At 37.9% G+C, this 23099-nt stretch overlaps 1 pseudogene across 1 annotated transcript in view; it reads right to left on the bottom strand.

Moving 5' to 3' along the window:
* LOC101562982 overlaps positions 1–22221 on the bottom strand; it is a 24190-nt pseudogene extending 1969 nt beyond the window's left edge. The window contains exon 1 of the transcript XR_002819112.1: positions 22062–22221. The product of XR_002819112.1 is annotated as a transcription initiation factor IIA subunit 1 pseudogene (transcript). The remainder of the gene's footprint in view (positions 1–22061) is intronic.
* Between the last annotated feature and the right edge of the window lie 878 nt (positions 22222–23099).

Genomic DNA, 23099 nt, shown 5'->3' on the forward strand with positions numbered 1-23099 from the left:
AAAAAAAAAAAAAAAAAAAGACCCTTCGGGGTCCAGGGGGCGTTGCCCGCTCTACAACCCGCGCCGAGGAGGGAAACCACCGGTCACCGCTCCCCGCGCCGCCACTGCCGCCACCGGCTGCAGCTCCAGCCGTCTTCTCCATCAATTTTGAAAGATAGTTTTATGGGATACATAAGTCAGGGATGAAGACTATTTTCCCTTAGGGCTAAAACTATTTCATTCAAAATATTTCACAAAATATTTCCAGCTCTTCTTGAGAAATCTGATTGAGAAGTCTGCTGTGATTCTGATGAACTTCCCTTTATAAGTGACACACTTCTTTTGTCCAGATGCTTTTATAAGTTTTTGTGCTGAATTTTTGAATCCATGATTATTACATTCCTTGATATGCATTTATATTTGTTGTGGATATTTGGAGTTTTATATGCTTCATTTATTTGTATGCCAAATTGTCTATGCATTTTTGGGATGTTTTCTGCCATTATTTCTGTGAAGTTGTTTTTTATGGCATTTGTGCCATCTTCAGCTTTCTTAGTGACTCCAAACTGTGGACTCACATTGTACTCACTAGTGCCACCATTTCAGGAATAAAGGAAGAAGTGCATAGTGTAGACTCACACCTTCCTCACCAATACCACCTTCCCAGTGGTAATGTGAGTATGTGCTATTTAAATCTCCCTTCCCAAGGACTGCTTTTAAGTGACATCTATCACCTTTAAAGAATTTACTTTTCTCTGTTACTAAGAAGGGGAAGCAAAAGCATCCTTGGTCTACCAACCTAGAGCTGGAGTCCCAGCTTGTATGAATTCCTTTACTGGGTTTGTTTGTTTATTTTCTAATGAAAGCTCATAGATTCTTTTGTGTTATATTCTCACTGAAAATCCTCATCAATGAAGAAGATAGAAATATGTTTTAAAAATATAGTGGATAATGACCTGGAATTTATCAAGAATTATTCAATAACCATATCCTTGTAGATTTGGTAAAGTTCACTATGAATTGGACTTTAACTTAGCAGACCATTACAGCAAATGAGGACAACACAGCAAGCATTCCAATGCTCTTAAAATATGTGTATTTAATCCAAAACAGTAGAAGTGTGGAGTCTCTGCTATTATCACTTAGATTTCTTCAATTCTTAGCATAAAGCACTGTGAGTCATAAGAATAGGGTCTCTACTCGAAACTCACATAATCTTCAGTTCTCTTTCTCTTCTTTTTTGTTTTTTTTTATGCAAATGATCAAAACATTAGAACAAGTCTCTCAATGGAAAGCAACTCACCAGCGCAATCTCCTGAGTCTAAAACCAGTCTCATAAGATCTCTATACAAACAGGTGATGAGCTTTCAGACAGTAAGACAGCTGTCAGCTCTCCTGACAAGAACCATCTGACTTTTACAGCCCCTACTGTGCCAGAAAGTCTCCGCTGTCAAGGTAGCAATCAAAGGGCTCCAATGGATGTTGAAGCATAAGACTTGAGATTTAGAAGCAGCCATGACAGAGAAAGAAGAAAGATAAAATCTTTTAAAAATAATGTTACTAAGGTTATTAGGTTTGGAAAAAATAGATTTTAGGTGGACAAACTAAAGAAGTGGGTGCTATAGGCTGAAGCCAAGACTGGTATTGATTCTGTCATCTATGTTCCTTGTATAGTAAATTTATAATAGTAGCCTTTTCACATTTAGGAGTACCTGATAATAATAAAATAGCTCTACATTATTGTACCTGTCTTTTTTAGCCCTGATTTTTTATTCATACATATTGGTCATATATAATGATCATATTCATCTTAGAGAATTTGAACCTGTATGTAATATTTTTTAATTCTCTTTTTTCCTTTCTCCTCCCTTCACTTCCATCCTCCTTCCCCTGTCTGTCTCCATTTACAAAATCTTTTTTTCCATTTTTTCTTTCATTCGCCTTTTAAAATCTTTTTTCCTTTCTCCCTCCCCTTCCCCTTTCCCAGTTGAACACATTCTTCCTATTTCCCAGTATCTACCACCATTGGCTCTTTACTTACTCCCTTAGGTTTCTCATACAAGAAAGACAATACAATACTTAAACTTGTGTGTTAGATTTATGTCACTTAATTATGGTCTTGAGATGCTTCCATTTACTTAAAAATGACTCATTTGTCCTTACTTATGGCAGAGTAGTATATAGATACCACCACATTGTATACATATGCCACTGTATATAGATATCACATTAGTTTTATTCATTCAACTGTTTGTGGGAATATGGGCTATTCCCTAGACTTAGCTATTAAAAATTGTGATGCTATGAAAATGAGTATTTATATGTCACAGTGAATCATGCTTTTAACTCTTTCAGGATATTTAGAAGAATAACAGCTGAATCAAACAGAATCACTAATTTTAGTTTTATTGAGTAATCTTGAAACTGATTAATGTAGTGGTTGTACCACTTTACACTCCCACTAGCATTGAGGAAGGATTCCTTTTTTGTATAGTCTCACTTGCCCTTGTTATTGGTTAATTTTTAGATGATAGACATTCTGCAGTGAGATGAAATCTCAGTGTTATTTTAACTTGCATTTTTGAATGATCAGTGATATTGAATATGTCAACATATTTATTTTTTGTTTATGCTTCTTTATCTGGGAAATGCCTATTCATTTCAGGTGCCCATTTTTGGATTTGACTTTCAAGTTGGGGGTGTCTGAGTTTTTTGAGTACTCCAGATATTGTAGATTCTAGTCCTTTGACTGAGAAATAAGTGGCATATTTTTTTCTCATTCAGTGAGTTGTATTTTCACTGTACAGTTCCTTTTGCTGTGAAAAATCTTTAATTTGATGTTATCCCAGTTGCTGATACTTTGTAATATTTCCTATGTTGTTGGATTTTTTTTTCATAAAAGTTTTTGACTACACGTATGTCTTAAGGGGTTTCACCCATTTTCTCTTCCAACAGATTAGTATTTCTTGTTTTATAATAAGATCTTTGCTTTACTTCAATTTTAGTTTAGTGCATGGTGAAAGATATGAGCATAAGTTTAATTTTCAGGATATGAAAAGCCACTTTCCCAACACCATTTATTAAAGGGGCTATTTTTCTTTCAATGAAGGTATTTTCCCCATTTGTCACAGATAAGGTAGCTGAGTGGTTTTTTTTTGAAATTGTTTCTGTATCTCTATTGTGTTAAGCTAATATTTGGGTCTTTTTGTGTGTGTATTTTTATTTGTTTGTGAGTACCATGCTTTTTTTTTCCCTCATGTTGTTTTTATCATGATGGCTTTATAGTATAACTTCAAATTAGAGAATGCCTTTTGCCTTGCCTTTTTGCACCAAATTTCTTTTACTATTGTAGCTCTCATCTGGTTAATTTTTTGTGTGTGTGGTACTGGGGATCAAACTTGGGACCTTATACTTACTAGGCAGATGCTCATGCCCCTGAGCTATCACCCGGTCCCATAGGTATCTTCTGATTCCAAATGAATTTTAAGATTGCTTTCTCTTTTTACGTTTTACAAGGTATGCTACTGGTATTTTGATTGATTGCATTAAATCTGTACAACAACCTTAGAGGTATGGCCATTTCACTGTTTTGGTTCTGCTTATTCAAGGACAGAGGCTATCTTTCAATTTTCTAATATCCCCTTTGATCTTTTTCAGAGTACTGTAGTTTTCAATTTAAAGGTCTTTCACTTTCTTAGTTTGACTGATTTCTAAGTAGTTCTCTGTTTTTTTTTTTTGTTTGTTTTTGTTTTTTTTGATGCTATTGTTTTTTTTTTGTTTTGTTTTGTTTTGTTTTGTTTTTTGTTTTTTTTTTTTTTTTGATGCTATTGTGAAAGGTGTTTTTCCTTAATTTGTGAGTGAGTTTGTTATTTTTGTTTAGGAGTGCTACAGAATTTTTGAATGTTGACTTTGTGTCCTAGTATGGCATAGAATTTGGTTGTTAGTTCTAGGCGTCTTTTGGTGGAGTTTTTGGGGTCTTCTATATGTAGAAGATCATGTCATCAAAAAATAATGATAATTTATCTTTTTATTTTCTGTATTCTTTTTCTTGTCAAAATGCTGGCAAATGCTTCCAGAACATGTTAAATAATTGTTCTTGTGTTCTTCTTGAGTTTAGTGTGAAAACTTTCAACTTCTGACTATTTAGTATGATGTTAGCTGATGGTTTGTCATCGATGGCTATTATCAGATTGAGATAGAATTGCAATTTTCTTTAGGGTTTTTTTCATGTATGGGTGCTAGACTTTGCCAAATGCTTTTTCTACATCTATTGAGATAATAATATATTTTTGTACTTAGTTCAGTTAATGTGATGTATTACATTTATTGATCTGTATGTTGAACCATCCCTGCATCCCTGGGTTGAATCTTACTTTGTCATGATTTATAATCTTCATGACAGTTTGCTGCATTATATTTGCCAGTATCTTACTGAAGATTTTTGCATTTATGTACGTTAAAGAAATTGGGCTATCAGTGTCTTTTTTAGTTGGATCTTTCTCTGGTTTTTGTATCAAGCTAATGCTTACTTCCAGGAATGAGTTTGGGAGTATTGCTCCTCTTTCAGTTTCATTAAAGATTTTGAGGAGTAATATGATTAGTTATTCTCTAAATTTCTTATAGAATTCAGCAGTAAAAAAAAAAAAAGAATTCAGCAGTAAATCTGGACTATTCTTTGTTAGTAGTTTTTTTATTTACTTCTTCAATTTCATTGACTGACATTTAATTACTTAAATTTTTTATCTTCTTAATTCAGCTGTGGTAAGTATTATGCATCTAGGAATGTGTCGATTTCTTCTAAGTTTTCTATTCATTAGTGCAAGTTGTCAAAATAAGTACTAATGATTGGTATTTCCACAGAATCTGTTGTAATTTCACCCTTTGTATTTCTAAATGCATAGATTTTAGCCTTTCCATATATTGTAAAGTGGACCAATGGTTTATTTTATTTAATCTTTCAAAGAACCATTCTTTGATTCTTTTTTGTCTCAACTGTATTAGTTTCTGCTCTGATGTTTATAATTTCCTTTCTTACAAAACCATTGAGAAAAGCAGTGGAGATGTGGATGCAACTGAAAGGGAGCACAAAGCAATACACATTGTTTATTTGTGTCAACGTTGCACAAGATTCACTTCATCAGACTTCAGAATGAATTCAACTGGGACTGGGATATAACTCAGTATCACAGTTCCTGCCTGGCAAGTGTAAGGTCTTGAGTTCAATTCCCAGTACCAGAAAAAAGAAAAAAAAGAATAAATCCAACTTACAAATATTCTCTGAGTATGAAACTTTTTCATAAGTCAGGGTCTTATTGTACTTAAGTATGTTCTATGAGCTAGTATATCTTCTAGGTTTTTTTTTTTTCTTAAACTGGGGATTGAACACAGGACCTTACACTTGCCAGGCAGGTGCTTAAGTCATGGGGCTACCTCGTCAGATGCTAGTATGTGATCTATTGTGTATGTGCTGCTGACAAGAATGTGTACTCTGTTGAGGTGGAACACTCTATATATCTACTAACTCCTTTTGTTCAAAGGTTTGGTTCAGCTCTGTTTTGTTTTTTGTTTTTTTTTTTATTTTTCTGTCTAGTTGATCTGTCCATTTATGAGAGTGTGATATTGAGATCTCCCTTTACAGTTGCATTGTTTTTCATCCTTTGACTTCAGTCTATGAATTTCTTTTTGAGTTAAATATGTTTCTTGTATATGTAATTATTGTTGGATTTTCTTCTTTCTTTCTTTCTTTCTTTCTTTCTTTCTTTCTTTCTTTCTTTCTTTCTTTCTTTCCTTCCTTCCTTCCTTCCTTCCTTCCTTCCTTCCTTCCTTCCTTCCTTCTTTCTTCTTTCAGCAGAACCAGGGATTGAACTCAGGCCCTTATGCTTGCCAAGAAAACGCTTATTCTACTGAGCTATCTCCCTGGCCCCTGGATCTTGTTTCTTGATCCATTCTTTCAATAAGTTTGCTTTGATTGATGAATGGAAGGCATTCACAATGATGGTTATAACTGATAGGTATTGACTAGTCCTCATCATTTACATTATTTCTTGTTATTGGCTCTCTTCTCTCTTCCTTTCTTTTGATTTAATTACTTGCCCTGCTTAATGTATTCATTCTCTTTGGATTTTTGGCATTGCTGTCTTTATTGTCTTTCTAGAATATCCTTCAGAACTTTTTGGAGTGCTGGTTTGGTAGTCATAGTTTTCTTTAGATGTTTTTTATCTTGGATAGATTTTATTTCTTTATCAATTCTGAAAAGTAACTTTGTGGGGTATATCAGTCTGGGTTGGAAGTTGTTTTCTTTTTTGAGCTTGAAATACTTCACTTGAAGCTCTCCTTGACTTAGTGGTTGTCTTGGTTACTTTTCTCTTAATCCTGGGACAAAATACCTTATACCCAGAAGCAAGGAAAGGCTTATTTAGCTCAGTTTGTGGAGTTTCAGTCCATACACAGCTGGCTCCAAGGCAGAGTGGTACATGGTAGAGAACAGCAGTTGACGAGGGCAGAAAATAGCAAAATGGCAGAGCAAAAAGGGATGAGCAGCAGAAAGCTAGCCTTCCTTTCAGGTAGCCTGCATTCAGGTTATCTGCCCCAGAGCAGGTGTAGCACTTGCACCCATAATCCCAGCAGCACTCACACACATAATCCCAGCACTGTGTTATGAGTTAATCACAAACTCTAGAAGTTCACCCCATGATGGCATGAAGGTTTGGGGGGACAGCTAGATACAAACCATAACAAGGGCCTATGTCAAGAGTCTGCTGTGATTGTGATGGACTTTTCTTTATATTTGTTTCTTTTTCTCTAACAGTTTTTAGTATTCTGTTCTTATGTTGAATTTCTGGAATCTTGACTATTATATTCCTTAGTGTAGTTTTATCTGATCATGAGTAATTGGAGTTTTGTATGTTACACTTACCTGTATGTCAAATACATTTTCTGTGCTTGGGAAATTTTCTGCCATTACTTTTTTGAACAGGATTTTTAAGTCATTTGTGCTGTGTCCTAATTTTTTCATTGATTCCAGTTAATCTTATGGTATTCTTCTTTGCATCACCTCATAACAGTTTTTTTTTTTTTAATTTTTTTTTGGTCCTTTTCTATTTTTTTGAGAATTCACTCTTTTGGTGATCACCAGCCACAACCCTGCAATCTAGATCTGATATTCTCTCTTCACATTGATTTATTCTACTCTGGATAGTTTCAATAAATATTTTAATCACCTGCCTTTCTATTTGAATATATTTTATCGAATCCAACTCATTTTCTGTGTTGGATATTGATGGTTTACCTGTGTTTCATAAGCTTCTCCATTTTTAAAATCTCTATCTAGATTTACTAATCATTTCCCTCATTTTGGTCACCATCTCTTTAATTATTTATGTATTTATTTTTTGCTTTGGCTTTCTCAAGTGACTTTCTATTTTATTATTTCTTTGCCAGTGGATGGTTAAGCCCTCAGTTGCCTACTTGAGGAGTATGGCAAAGGAAGATAAAGACAAAGAGAAAATTTTGGGGTTTTGAAGAACTGTGGTATTTTGGGAAAGCTCTGGTGATTACCTTGAGTATTGCTTCCTAGCTCCAGTTTGATCCCTCAGCTTGCTAGCACAGATCCTTCATCCCTCTGGCATAGACTTCCTAGCTTCCACGACTGACCTTTGGGCCTTTCCAGCACAAATCCATGAAGCAAGCCTGCATGAGACTTTGTTGTGGGCTCTAGACCTCCAGTTGGACTGGTGGGAGGCATTGTTATGAGCTCTAGGCCCTCAGCTGGATTTGTTAGTGTTTAGTGTATGCATAGATTTCCTGCACTTGTAGTATGTGATTCTTGGGTGATTCATTATAAAATACTGTTATAAAATGTGTCCTGTACTATATTGTTCACCTTGCAAAAACCCCAAACCACGACACTAACTTGTACTTATCTAAGAAACTTTTTTTTCTTTTCTAATAGGAACTCTTTTAATGTGGAAGGCATACATAGAAATGCTTCTCTGCACTGTCCCCCGAGATCTTCTCTAGATGGGGTCTAGAAAAAATTAGTTCCAGTCCAATAGTTCCCACCTCAAAAAGTCCTATATCTCACAGATTTTCAGAAAAGCAGGATATTTTTATTGTCTTATGTCAGTGTGCTATATCCCAGAATATTATTTATCCAACAAGTTATTGAACACCCATTCTGCCACACTGTTACAGATGCTGGGAGCAAAGAAGAGAACAAGATAAAGTCTCCTAGGAAACTTACTCTCTGGTACAAGGAAACAGGTTGGGGCAGGGGAGATAATAGCCTCAGGAGAGGGGAAGCTACAGCTGAGTTCTGAATATAAATTTGCCAGAAGGTAATAGCAGTCCAGAACTACAGCAGATGGAAAGTTTGTGTACCTTTACTAGGCCCTGTAGGGTATGATTAGATTTTTGATAGGTAACTTATTTGAAGTACAACACCTCCCCCTGCTTGGTTAGTTGCCCCTCCTTAAGATGGCATCCATCCAAACACTCTCTCTTGAGGATATGGCAGATACAAAGGGAGGGAAAGTGGCCTAAATAAGCCATTTTGACCCAGTCTCTTGCCACATGCCACACCAGGGGAGGTAGAGGTATCAGAGGTTGGAGGATAGGGGTGCCAGGCTGCCCAGACTGTCCAGCTGGGTTCATCACAGCATACAGATGGGAAACACCTGATCAGTGTGCAGTGTAGTGGGCATTGCATGGGTCCAGAGGTGAAAGGGGCAAGTAGGGGGAAAGAGTAAGAGGGATCACCCAAAACAGCTCAGTGGATTAAAGCACCTGCAACCAGGTGCAGGGGCAAGGGTTCGATCCCCAGGCCTGTGATGCCTGCCCCTGGGGCGCACTGAGATGGTGAATGAGACTGGGCGTGGTGGCGCACACCTATAATCCTAGCATTTGGGAGGCTGTAAATGGAGAATCACTATGAGTCCGATCTAGTTGTGAGACCCTGAACACCCTGTAGATTCTTTCCTAAAATACAGAAAGTAAAAAAAAGAGGGGCCACCCAATTGGTGGGCAGTGGTGCTACTGCTTGGCTGCGTGCCATCATGTGCTCAGAACTTGACCTTGCAGCAGCGGCTGCAGGAAGCAAGAAGCAGGTTGGAGAGACATTTGCTTTCCTGGCTTTCCCTGTCAGTCCCATGCTATGGCATGATCTGGCAGCCTCACTGGCCTGGCTATCAGAAAAAGATTTTTGATGGGAAATGCTGGCCAACTCCCTCAAAAGAAGAAGTCTGTGTGAAAATGACCTCTATCTCTTTCCCAGGAAGAAAGTCTGTCAGGATGCTGGCTGGTGGAAAGCAGCCTCTCGCCTACTGACCCAGGGAAAGATTTGGCAGTAACAAGTAGGAAGTGGCTTGGCTTCCACCTGGCCAAGCCTGAGTTCCATGTGACCCGGCAGAGGGCAGGAAATGCAAGCTGGTGGCACAGATACTAGGTTTGATGTGGCACAGAACTGCTCTACCTGGGACAGCTGCTCAAGTTCTCAGTGGCCATGGCTGTCTAGGCCCCCATATGGCACTGCCACTGCTGCTATGACAGGCTTTGGAATGTGCTGTTGGCTCCAAAGGCTGAGGCTAAGCCTTAAACTTGTCACCTTTTGCAGGTAGTGCCTCCCTTTGGCCAGCACATGGAGGGTGCAGTGTGTATCAGTGTGTACCTGCGACACCCTACTCAGCTGCATTAACCATGCATTGAGTTCAGAGATCCCCAGTTTTCAACCTCCTCAGCTGTCCATCCTCCAGGGTTGGGTATGGGAACCCTGAAGCTGATGTACTGAGGCCGTGGAAGGCAAGTGCAAGGCAAAGGCAGAGTACTTGGTCAGTGTGGCTCTGCAAGGAACCCCAGCAAGCAGGCATATAGGACTGCACTTTTAAGTGTTCTCTGTGCCCTATCAGGTCATACTTCTTGGCTTTGCTTGGTATCTCCTGGCTGGCTCACCAAAACTGTTACTGAAGGGTAATATGGCCAGTGGTTCTTCCCAGACTTGCTGTCAGGACAACTGATACATATAAAATTTCAATGTTTATTCCAGAAGAAGAGAAAGAAAACAGAGTACGAAATGACATATTCAAGAGGAAGGAGTATTCTGAAGAAAAGATAAAATGTATTCTGCACACAGGATGGGACACTGCAGGAATAAGGGGGCAGTGGGGACAGTGTCAATGCCCACTCCTTTTATATCCTAAGAAGTGAGAGCATCCCACAGACGGCTTGGAAGGTGCTCTACATATTCGTCCCAGCTGTGGTGGCATGGCCTTCCATGATTGACCGGCTGTGCCTCCTTGTCCCAGCAGCTTGCCATACCCCATTTTCTACCTCAATTTCTAGGGAAACCCAAACAAGGGAGACAAAAAAAGGACATTAAAGACAATGGAAGCTTCTGATGCCTAAAGCTTCAGTAAGCACTAAGCTGTCTAACTTCTCACCAAATAAACAAAGCCTCAAACTAAAGCCCCTTTTATCTCTGTTCATAACAGCCAGTATTTCATATTTGGTTTTCAGCAACAAAACTATAGGTCATGCTAAAACATAGAAAATAAAACAGTTTGCAAAAACTAAGTAAGCATTACAACAAGACTAATATGAAATAATATTTAGTATTTTTAGACTGAGAATTTAAAATGATTCCAATTAATATCCTGAGGGAATAGATCGTGGAATGTAAGAAAGAATCAAAAGGAAATACTAGCAATAAAAATTGTGTAACATAAATGAAGATAAGCTCAGTAGAATGATGATGCCTGTCATGGCTTGTAGCTAGATGTTCCTGTAGAGCTTCGTGTGCTTATGGGGTCCTTGTAGCAGGTGACTGGATCGAGGGTGTGTGCCACTCATCACTGGATTAGTCCACATATGGGCTTGTGGCTGGGCATCAAGCCTGATTGGAAGGTCCCGGAGGTGGGACCTGGAATGGAATATGTCCCTTCTCCTTTGACTGTGGCCCTGCTTCCCGTCTGTCAAGCACTTACTCTCTCCTCTGCAGCGACCCTCTGCCAAGTTGCCCTGCCTTGAAGTCAGACACCTGTAGACTGAAACCTCTACAGACTGCAAGCCAAGTTAAACTTTTCCTTCTTTCACTTGTATGTGTCAGATATTTGGCCCCAGTGCAAGAAAGTAACTAATAATCCTGAAGAATCAACACTTAAATATGTTAATAGAACTTCCTAAATAGTACTACAAAGGAAAAGTAAAAATGACAATAAAACACTTAAGAACTCTGCAACAATTTTAAAATTGTTAGCTCAGCAGATTAAAGTGCCTGCAAGCAGGTGCAAGGCCAGGGATTCGATCTCCAGGCCTGGAGTGCTGGCCTTCACCCCGAGGCTCATTGAGATGACAATTGAGACTGGGCGTGGTGGTGCACACTTGTAATCCCAGCTCTTGAAAGGACGTAAATGGGTGGATAACTATGAGTCCAATCTAGTAGTGAGACCCTGAACACCTTGTATACCCTTCCCTAAAATTAAAAAAGAAACACAAGAAATAAAAAAACTAGAAAAACCCTGTTAACATACAATGCTATAAGGAAAAGAAACAAAATAAAGCTGAAATGGAAATGTTTAAGAATTTTCCATAAAAAAGACATAAAATCTTGAATATAGAGATCCAGTCCTAGCCTAGGCCTGGTGAGTGTGTGGGAGAGCTTCTGGCTACCCTATGCCAGAGGGACATACCAGTCCCAAGACAGGTGAAGGGTGGGTGAGACCCTCTTCCACCCACTTGCGATGTCCCCCACCACTCCGCAGCACCTCCCCTACCCCGCCCACTGAGTAGGAATTTCTGTCGCGTTCCAGGAACCCACAGATCCAGTCCTAGACCAGGCCCAGTGAGTGTGTGGGAGAGCTGCCTCTCTCACTATTCCAAATTGTCCCCTCCAGAATCAGCTCAGGCCTGGCATACAGGCCTGGGGTGAAATCCTGCAGCTGCAATCCCTACAGAGAGTGTAGGGGACAGAACCTGCCAGCTAGTCCAGGAGCAGAACATTCTGCCAGAGAGGCACAACAGGTTCACACCCAAGGGCAGCAGCAGGAAGGAGCTGAGCACAGCAGCCAGACCCAAGCCAGGCACAACTGGATGAATCCAAACTTTGTAGATCTGCACCTGAACTTCAGTAGGTGCTAAGGATATAACTGCAACAAAGATCTACAACAAAGGTCAGAAGACAGTGCTACACAAAATGACAATGAGAAGGAGCAAAATGCAATCTCAGAACCCAAGCCTACCCATAACAAGTGCAGAGGACACTAAAACAGGACAAACTGGGAATCACATAGCTGAAATCAATGAACCAACAGCTTCTGAAATAAAGAAACAGCTGCAGAAAGGTATAGAGGAACTCACTGGAAATGAAAAAAGGAATCCCTGAATTAATAACATCTGCAGTAAAGAATCAAATACAGAAACATATGGAGGAAACCAAGTGCCCACCCAGAATAAGTGCAGAGGACACTAGCTCAACTCAAATGTATGAATTAATAGCGTCAATAGTAAATAAGCAACAGCAGAAAGTCATAGAGGAACTCAGAGAACAATGTTCTGAAATAAGAAAAGAATTCTCGGAACAGGTAGCATCTGAAGTAAAGAATCAACTACAGACACATAGGGAGGAAACCCAAACTGAAAAAAAAACACTGTAGTAAAAGAATTAATAACTGCTTCTAAAGAAGACATTGATAAAAAAAAAAACCAGAGGAGATTAGAAAAATGATATATTCCTTGCATGAGCAATACAGGAAAGAAATAGATCGCATGAAGGAGAGTCAAAGAGATAGAGAGGAATTTAAAATCTCAATCACAAGCTTGCAAAACTGTTTAAGTGAAAGTGAAGAAAGAGTTTCAGATCTTGAAGACACTGGTGCAGCCAGTGAAAGGGTAAGAAAGGATCTCTTAAAAACAGCAAGGATGCAGGAAAGAATAATTCATCACCTGCAAGATGATGCAAAGATGAACAATGTGAGACTAATAGGCATCAATGAGAAAGAAGGAGTCAACACAAATAACATTAAAAAAATATGGGCAAAAGTAATAGCGGAAAATTCCCATATATGAGAAAACAATCTGACTTTCAGGTAACCGAAGCATACAGAACGCCAAGTAACCTCAACCCAATGAAAAACACACCGAGACATATAATGGTCAAGATCCCAGAAATTCAGCTCAAGAATAATATACTGAAAGCCGCTAGAGAAAAGAAGCAGATCACATTCAAAGGAAAACCCATCAGAATTATGGCCGACTATGCTTTATAAACCATGAAGGCAAGAAGACCATGGAGCAGAGTACTTTAAGTCCTCTATGAGAAAAAATTCCAGCTCAGACTACTATACCCTGCAAGACTCTCTTTCAAGTTTGATGGAGAAGCAAAATACTTCCATGACAAAGAACAGCTAAAGAATTTCATGATGACAAAGCCAACCCTACACAGGCTACTGAAAGATGTTCCAGAGAGGGACCAAAATGATCAGAACTCCACAAATAAGATCAAGCAACCAAGTAAATAGGGTAAGCAAATAAACACAGGAGAAAAAGGAGGAAATGAAAACAGGTAAATAACATGTCAATCATAAGAAAATACATCTCAATTATAACCACCAATGTAAATGGACTCAATTCTCCAATTAAGAGAAATAGACTGGCACAGCGGATTAGGAAACAAAATCCAACAATATGCTGTATAAAAGAAACACATTTAACTCATAAAGACATCCATAGGCTGAAAGTCAAAGGATGGAACAAAATATTACATGCCCCAGCACCTCAGAAAAAAGCAAGGGTAGCAATCCTATTCTCAGACAGTCTCAATTCAAACCAAGAATGATCAAGCAAAATAAAGAAGGGCATTTATATATTAGGAGGGGGAAAATTCAAGAGGAAGTGGTAACACTCATAAATACGTATGCACCAAACATGGGACGACCCAACTGTATGAAGCAAATCTTAATGGACATGAAAAATCTAATATCCAATACCACAATCTTAACAGGAAACCTTAACACTCCCTTATCCCAAAAAGATAGGTCAATCAGACAAAAAATTAGCAAAGAAATAACAGAACTGAACCAGAGCTTGAAACAAATGGACTTGGTGGACATATACAGAGTGTTCCACCTAAACACAGCTGAATACACATTTTTCTCAGCTGTACATGGGTCATTTTCTAAAATAGACCACATACTGGTCCATAGGTCATGCTTAAGTATATGCAAGAAAACAGAAATTATCCCATGCACATTATCTGACCACAGTGCAATGAAACTGGAAATAAGTGACAAAAGAAAGCAGGAAAAAACCCTAAATACATGTAAATTAAATGACACCCTACTCAGCAACCAATGGGTCACAGACAAAATTAAATAAGAAATTCAACAATATCTACAATTCAATGAAAATTCAAGCACAACTTATCGGAATTTATGGAATACGACAAAGCAGTTCTCACAGGAAAATTCATAGCTGTTAACTCACACATAAGGAAAACAGAACGGGAACAAATAAATACCTTAATGCTGCACCTTCAACAACTAGAAAAGGAAGAGCAAACCAAACCCAGAGCCCAAAGACGGGAAGAAATCATAAAGATTAAAGCAGAAATTAATTCAATTGAGATGAAGAAAACAATTAAAAGAATTAAAAAAGCAAAAAGCTGGTTCTTTAAAGATTAAATAAAATCGATAAGCCCCTAGCTAACCTAATCAAACAGAGGAAAGAAAAAATTCAAATACAATCAATAAGGAATGAAAAGGTGTAATTACCACAAACTCAGTGGAAATTCAGAAGATTATCAATAGCTACTTTGAGAATCTTTACTCTCACAGAATAGAAGACACAGAAGGAATGGTCAAATTCTTAGAAAGGTACAAATTACCACAACTGAATAGACAAGATATAATGACTCTCAATAGCCCAATAGGAGCCAATGAAATATGAGATATAATTAAAACCCTACTGAGAAAGAAAAGTTCAGGTCTGAATGGATTCACAGCTGAATTCTACAAGAAATTTACAAAAGATGTAGTCCCTATACTCCTCAAACTCTTCAATGAAATTGAAAAGGAAGCAACCCTCCCAAAATCATTCCTGGAGGCAAGTATTATACTGATACGAAAAACCAGGGAAAGACGCAACTAAGAAAGAGAACTACAGGCCTATCTCCCTCATGAACATAGATGCCAAAATACTCAATAAAATCCTGTCAAATAGAATACAGCAAATCATCAAGAAGATCATACACCATGACCAGGTAGAATTCATCCCAGGGATGCGAGGATGGTTCAATATTCGAAAATCTATCAATGTAATACACTATATCAATAGAGTGAAAACCAAAAACCACATGATCATCTCCATTGATGCAGAAAAGGTTTTTGACAAAGTCCAACACTCATTCATTTTCAAAGTCCTACAGAACACTGGAATAGATGGCCTCTACCTCAATCTGGTAAAAGCCATTTATGAAAACTCAAAGGCTAACATAATCCTAAATGGGGAAAAACTGAAATCTTTTACTCTTAGATCTGATAAAAGACCAGGATGTCCTCTATCACCACTCCTATTCAATATAGTTCTAGAAATATTAGCTAGAGCCATTAGACAAGAAAAAGAAATTAAATGAATAAGAATAGGTAAAATAGTTAAATTATCATTATTTTCAGATGACATGATACTTTACTTGGAAGACTCAAAAAACTCCACCAAGAAGCTACTAGAATATACGGATATTGAGTAGCATAGCAGGTTATAAAGTCAATATCCAAAAGTCAATAGTATTCCTCTACACAGAAAACATACACACTGAGAGGGAAATTATAGAAAAAAATACCTTTTACAATAGTACCGAGGAAAATGAAATACCTTGGAATTAATCTAACTAAAGAAGTGAAAGTTCTTTACAAGGAAATTAGAGTATTCTGAAAAAAAAAAAAAGATCGTAGAGGATTGCAGAAAATGGAAAGATATTCCACGCTCCTGAATAGGAAGAATCAACATTGTGAAGATGGCCATACTCCCAAAATTGCTGTACAAATTTAATGTAATCCCTATCAGACTACCACAAAGATAGACATAGCTAGAGAAATCATTCCTAATATTTATGTGGAAGCAGAAAAGACCTAGAATAGCAAACACAATCCTGGGCAATAAAGACAAGGCAGGAGGCATTACAATTCCCGACTTGAAATTATACTACAAGGCTACTGTGATAAAGTCAGCATGGTACTGACAACAAAATAGACCTGAGGATCAATAGAATAGATTAGAAGATGCTGAAGCCCCGGCGAATACACTCAGCCACGTTATCTTTGACAAAGGGGCCAAACATACTCACTGGAAGAAAGATAATCTCTTTAACAAATGGTGCTGGAAAAACTGGCTCTCTACATGCTGAAAACTAATGACTCAGGTCTATCAACATGCACTAAGCTAAAGTCAAAATGGATTAAAGTTCTAAACATTAAAGCAGAAACACTAAATCTCCTGGAAGAGAAAGTAGGAGGAACTCTTGAAGACATAGGGGTAGGCAAAGAGTTCATGAACAAAAATCAAATGTCACGGGAAACAGTTGAAAGAATTAACAACTGGGAAATGCTCTTACTGAGAAGTTTTTTCATGTCAAAAGAAATTACCAACAAAGTGAAAAGACAATCCACAAATGTGGAAAATATCTTGACAAATAAGTACTCAGACAAAGGTCCGCTCTCGAGAATTTATAGAGAAATAAAAAACACTAGGGCCCCAAAAATTAAAGACAGAGTCCAGAAATGGGCATCTGAGATGAGCACATACTTCTCAGAGAATGAAATTAAAGGAGTGAATAAATATATGAAAAAATGCTCCACATCACTAGCCATCCACAAAATGCAAATTAAAACAACATTGAGATATTTTCTCACCCCAGAATGGCTATCATAAAGAAATCACCCAACAACAAATGTTGGAGAGGCTGTGGGGAAAAAGGAACCCTTCTCCACTGCTGGTGGGAATGTAGACTGGTGCAACCATTATGGAAATCAGTATGGAGACTCCTTAGAAAAGTTGGACTGGAAATCCCATTTAAACCAGCTATTCCTCTACTGGGAATTTTCCTGAAGGATCTGAAAACATCGTATCATAGGGATATATATGTGTCTATGTTTATAGCTGCATAATTTGTGATAGCCAAATCTTGGAAACAACCAAGATGCCCATCACCTGAGGAATGGTTGAAAAAGATGTGGTATTTTTACACAATGGAGTATTACTCAGCTATAAAGAATGATAAACTCGAAGCCTTCATGTTGAAGTGGATGCCACTTGAACATATACTCATAAGTGAAATAAACCAGATACACATGTGTAAATATCATAGTTTCCCTAGTATAAGAACTCCAAAGAAGAAATACAAATAGAAAGATATAATACAAGTAAAGGGAAAGCAGGAACTCAAGGACTAAATAAGTAAGGGAAATGAGAAGAGCTAGGAAACATGACAGTGACAAGCCATACATTTATATGTAGAAGATGGACAAGGCAATGATCCTGAGAATCTCCAGAAGAGTTTTGAATCTAGCAGTTAACTGGAAAGATTCTCACCCTGACTGACTAAATATACTGATACCTGTGAACTAAGCAACTGCACTGCAGATGGTAATCTGTAATAGTAGTTTCATGCTTGGAGTGCCTGTCATTCTCGTGTTCTGAATACGGGCTGCTTGTCATGACATACCAGTTTCTGCTGTGCTGTCTCTTGGGTAGATGATTGTTCAAAAAGAAGGGTGTGGTGAATGAAGGCAAGAGACAGGAAAAGGAATATTGTCCTGCTTCAAGGTTGTATATGGTTTGATTTTTGAAATTATGTGTAAACATAAGAAGTATATAATTCTTTATGCCTATTTTAAAAATATATTCTAATTTTTAAATGTTTTTTCATTATATTCTGTAGGGACTTAAAGTTCAACATATCAATATTTGATGAAAAATACCGGTTCCATGTTATGCCCAAGATGTTTGATATTCAGACAGATAGTGAAGTTAAGCTTAACAGCCTAGGTTGTATGGTAATAACAATAAGCTTGTGTTCTGGAAGGTTAACAACCTACATTTGCAGACCAAAATTAGAGGAAAAGAGGGCTGCAAGGAAAGCCAGCATTTTGGCCCTAGCCTTCCAAGGTCAATTAAGATTCAGGACATATGAGAACTTGTACTGTAACATCATGCAACGCGGTAGTGTCCCAAATTTTCTGATCAAAGAGATTATGGGGCTGAAGAGGAAAGTGATCGATGATGTAGAATGTGTCTAAGGAGAGTCACCTGGAGAGAAAATATTCTCTCAGGTTTTCACAGAGAGCACATTGGTCAAGCAATGGCCTTGACTCATCCATATGGCTGACACTGACAAAGGTTGTACAATCTGAGGTACAGGATCTCAGGATAAATCCTGAGGGGATTTCACTGACCTTATTAGACCCAAAAGCTACAACTCTTGTTGCATTGGTCCTGCTTTACCTTGGTCTTAACTATCTACAGAAAAGTAAAAAAACAAAGTATAAGAAGTAAAGACATGCTCTTATGTTTGGCTCTAGGGGACTCAGGTTAACAATTTCTGATTGCCAGTGAAGTGGAAGACCCAATACTATTATGGGCTACTAGACTCTTTTAGAATATTTTGCTGTGTTAACACACCTATAATATTCAAATAACAGAACTTAACAAAAAAGGGTATACTGTTGAATGTCCATTTTGTACCTGTGTATTCAAAATAGTTAGAATAGATATATAGTTACATTCTCTTAATGAAAGATGGATATGTTCTAATGGTGTTTGTAAATAGGATGTCATGTCCGCATCTTGTACAGCAATTAACCACTAGAAGAATATATGCAATATGTTAATTGTTGAATCTGTCCTACCAATTTGGTTTGAAACTGTCTCATTGCGATTTGTTTCTCAATAAAATTATTGAAAAAAATCTTGAATATAGTAAATTCAGAGAACATCAAGCATGATAAATACAAAAAAGTGTACTTGGCATATCGTATCCAAACATTAGAAAACCAATGACAAAAGAAAACCTTAAAAAGAAACGCAAGGAGGAAAATCAGCTTACCTGTAGAGAAATAAGGAAAGGTATTAGATGACTTCTGAAAGAACAGAGTGGAGTGAAATTTTAAGTCACTGAGATGTGGGTAGTGGCTTGCATCAGCCACACATTCCGTGCTGGTGCAAGGCTGACCCTGATAACGCAGAGTTCCAGAGGTGAGCCAAGTAACAAGTGGAGGGGACTAGAGCCAGCCAACCCAGCAGGTGGCTGGCCGGGGTGCTCTTCCCTGTGTGACTACAGAACAGAGTGCTCTAAGAATGTTTCACTTTTAGTATTCTCAGCAAAACACTGAAACCTTGCACTTGTGACTTTGTTGTGTGCTTCCCTCCTTTTTATTGTGTATAAACAAAGATGCAGATTGAATTGGGCTGTCGCTGCAGCTCCGTCAGCATGATCAGGTCCCACCTGGTCCCAGCTTTGCTTTTGGTACGTGTCTATAGCTTTTTCTTAATCTTCTGTCACCCATTCTCAGAACCCAGCATTGAAGGCCATAAATTTATCAATTTAGAAGTCTATCCAATAAAATTATCCTTTCAAAGTGAAGAACCAAATGTATTGTCTGTTGCAAACAAAAATGAGAGAATTCAGCAGTAGCACACTTGCCTTTAAAGAAAGATTAAAGTTCTTCATGGCCCAGGACAATAACATAGGTCAGAAATTTGTATCTTCCCGAGAATCTCCAGAAGATTTTTGAATATAGCAGTTAATGGGAAAGTGACTAACTATATATACTGATACCTGTGAACTAAGCAACTGCACTGAAGGTAGTAATCTGTAATAGTAGTTTCATGCTTGGAGTGCCTGTCATTTTGGTCTTTTGAATATGGGCTGCTTGTCATGACATGTCCCTACGTGTGGGTTAGTCAACGAGGACCCTAGAGGGGGAGTGTGGATGAGAAGGGACAGGAGACACAAAGAATGAAGACAAGACAGGATTCTGATCAAGTCTCATTTATTCAGGAGAGGTGCTGGGCATATAAAGGGAGTGTAGGAATGAGGAATTCTTGGCTCTTGACTTCAGCGGGTGTCTAGGCAATAGAGGAAGGTCCCACCCCGAAGTGTAACAGGAGACTTAAGGCAAATAGGCAGTGTAAGAAGGAATAGAAGCTTAACTCAGCAGGAGAATAAAAACTTAAGAGTATGGCTGACAATATTATAAAATAGATACCAGTCACAGGTTTCCCACAATGACATACCAGTTGCTGCTGTGCTGTCTCTCAGGTAGATGATTGTTCAAAAAGAAGGGGGCAGTGAATGAAGGCAAGAGACAGGAAAAGGAATATTGTCCTGCTTCAAGGTTGTATATGGTTAGATTTTTGGACTTATGTGTAAATGTAAGAAGTATATAATTCTTTATGCCTATTTTTAAAAATATATTCTAATTTTTAAGTGTTTTTTCATCATATTCTGTAGGGACTTAAAGTTCAACATATCAATACTTGATGAAAAATACCTGTTCCATGTTATGCCTAAGATGTTTGATATTCAGACGGACAGTGAGGTTAAGTTTAACAGCCTAAGTTGTATGGTAATAACAATAAGCTTGTCTTCTGGAGGGTTAACAACCTACATTTGCAGACCAAAATTAGAGGAAAAGAGAGCTGCAAGGAAAGCCAACATTTTGGCCCTTGCTTCCAAGGTCAGTTAAGACTCAGGACATATGAGAACTTGTACTGTAACGTCATGTAACGCAGTGGTGTCCCAAATTTTCTGATCAAAGAGATTATGGGGCTGAAGAGGAAAGTGATCGATACTGTAGAGTGTGCCTAAGGAAAGTCACATGGAGAGAAAACATTCTCTCAGGCTTTCACAGAGAGCACATTGGCCAAGCAATGGCCATGACTCATCCATATGGCTGACACTGACAATGTTCTACAATCTGAGGTACAGGATCTCAGGATAAATCCTGAGGGGATTTCACTGACCTTATCAGACCCAAAAGCTACAACTCTTGTTGCATTGGTCCTGCTTTACTTTGGTCTTAACCATCCAGCAGAAAAGTATAAAAACGAAGTATAAGTAAAGCCATACTGTTATGTTGAGCTGTAGGGGACTCAGGTCAACAATTTCTGACATGCCAGTCAAGCGGAAGACCCAATACTATTATGGACTACTGGACTCTTTTAGAATATTTTGCTGAGTTTACACACCTATAATATTCAAATAACAGAACTTAACAAAAAAGGGTATACAGATGAATGTCCATTTTGTATCTGTGTATTCAAAGTGGTTAGGATAGATATATAGTTACATTCTCTTAATGAATAGAGGGATTTGTTCTAATGGTGTTTGTAAGTAGGATGTCATGTCCGCATCTTGTACAGCAATTAGCCACTAGGAAGAATGTATGCAATGTGTTAATTATTGAAACTGTCCTACCAATTTGGTTTGAAACTGTCTCATTGCTATTTGTTTCTCAATAAAATTATGGAAAAAAAGAAATTTGGATCTATATGAAGAAAGAATAAAGCAAGTTAAAATCAAATGTGTTGCTTTCTTTTCTTAATTTTAACTGAAAAGTTGATTTTTGCCATAATAACAATAAGCATGAAATGGGTGATTATATCATATAGAGCTATTAAATTAATGACAGCTGTGTAATAAGAGATGGGAGAGGACTGAGCTATTTGGCCCATGGTACCTATAGTACACATAAAGAGGAAGACATAATCCATGTAAATGAATAGTGTAAACTAATTATGAGAGAATCACTAAAATACTGAAAGGAAGTATAACTGATACACTAAAAGAAGAGATAAAGCAAAACCATACAAAACCACAAGAACTGTACTTCCGATTTGATTTGAAACTGCCTCATTGCTATCTGTTTATCAATAAAACTTTGAAAAAAAATAAATAAAACCACAAGATGCAGAAAAAAGAAAGACTCTGAAAAAGCACAAGAATAATAAATAGTTCTTTCTGGTCTTCCTTTCCAAGATGACAAAAAAAAAAAAAAGAAGAAACAACGGTCATGCCAAAAAGGACCGCAGTCATGTACAGCCTATTCGCTGCATGAACTGCGCCCGGTTGTACCCAAGGATAAGGCCATTAAGAAGTTTGTCATTCGGAATATAGTGGAGGCCGCCTCCGTCAGGGACATTTCCAAAGTGAATGTCTTCGACAGTTATGTGCTTCCCGAGCTGTATGTGAAGCTGCATTACTGTGTGAGTTGTGCCGTTCACAGCAAAGTGGTCAGAAATCAATTTCGTGAAGGCCGCAAGGACCGAACTCCTCCACCTGGATTTTGACCTACTGGTGCTGCCTCACGACCTCCACCAAAGCCCATGGAAGGGAAGCTGGGTCTTAATGTACTGAAGAAAACTCTCTTGAGAAACAAATAATAGATTGAATTTTATATTTTAAAACAGAATAATAAATAGAAAATTCAGTAGACATTAATCCAACAATGTCAATCATCACTTTAAATGTGATATGAATGCAAAAAAAGACAGGGGTAGTCAGAATCACTTAAAAAATGACATTTCACTACTATATTTGAATACAGGATAGTCCTTTCCAAACTACTTTGAGATGAATTGTCCCTACTCTTTGTTATTTGGCTTCCTGTCATTAATAAAATCTGACTATCTTCCTTATTAACTGGTATATTCAGATAGTGTAACCTTAAAGTATAAACTTTAAAAGAAGAGGCTTTTTACAGGATGGTGACAGAAAATATAAGAGAGTAAGAGTGATGACCCAGGACATGCATGGAACTGTAATAAGGTAAAATCACCTTCTGAATGCAAATGTCCTTTGAAGTCCTGAAGCCGTGTAAGTACGTTTTTGTCATCTTAAAGAAGCAGAGATTATTACTTCTACTTTACATTTTGTGAAAACCGTGAAAGAATACACAGTGCAGTCTAGACCTTAAGTCCAGCTGTTTCTCCCGTGGTCCGCAGCATCTCTTCTAAGCCCCCCTCCCCAGATCCTAGCCAATCTCATTGTGCTTCCACAGAAAAACAGAGAGTCAAATCTTTAGGTCTGTGACACTGACACAGACTGGGCCTGGTGGTGCGTGCCATTGAGGCAAGAT

Source organism: Octodon degus, unplaced genomic scaffold (genome assembly GCF_000260255.1).
Source record: "Octodon degus isolate 3935 unplaced genomic scaffold, OctDeg1.0 scaffold00257, whole genome shotgun sequence".
In the NCBI taxonomy this organism is placed as follows: Eukaryota; Metazoa; Chordata; class Mammalia; order Rodentia; family Octodontidae; genus Octodon; species Octodon degus.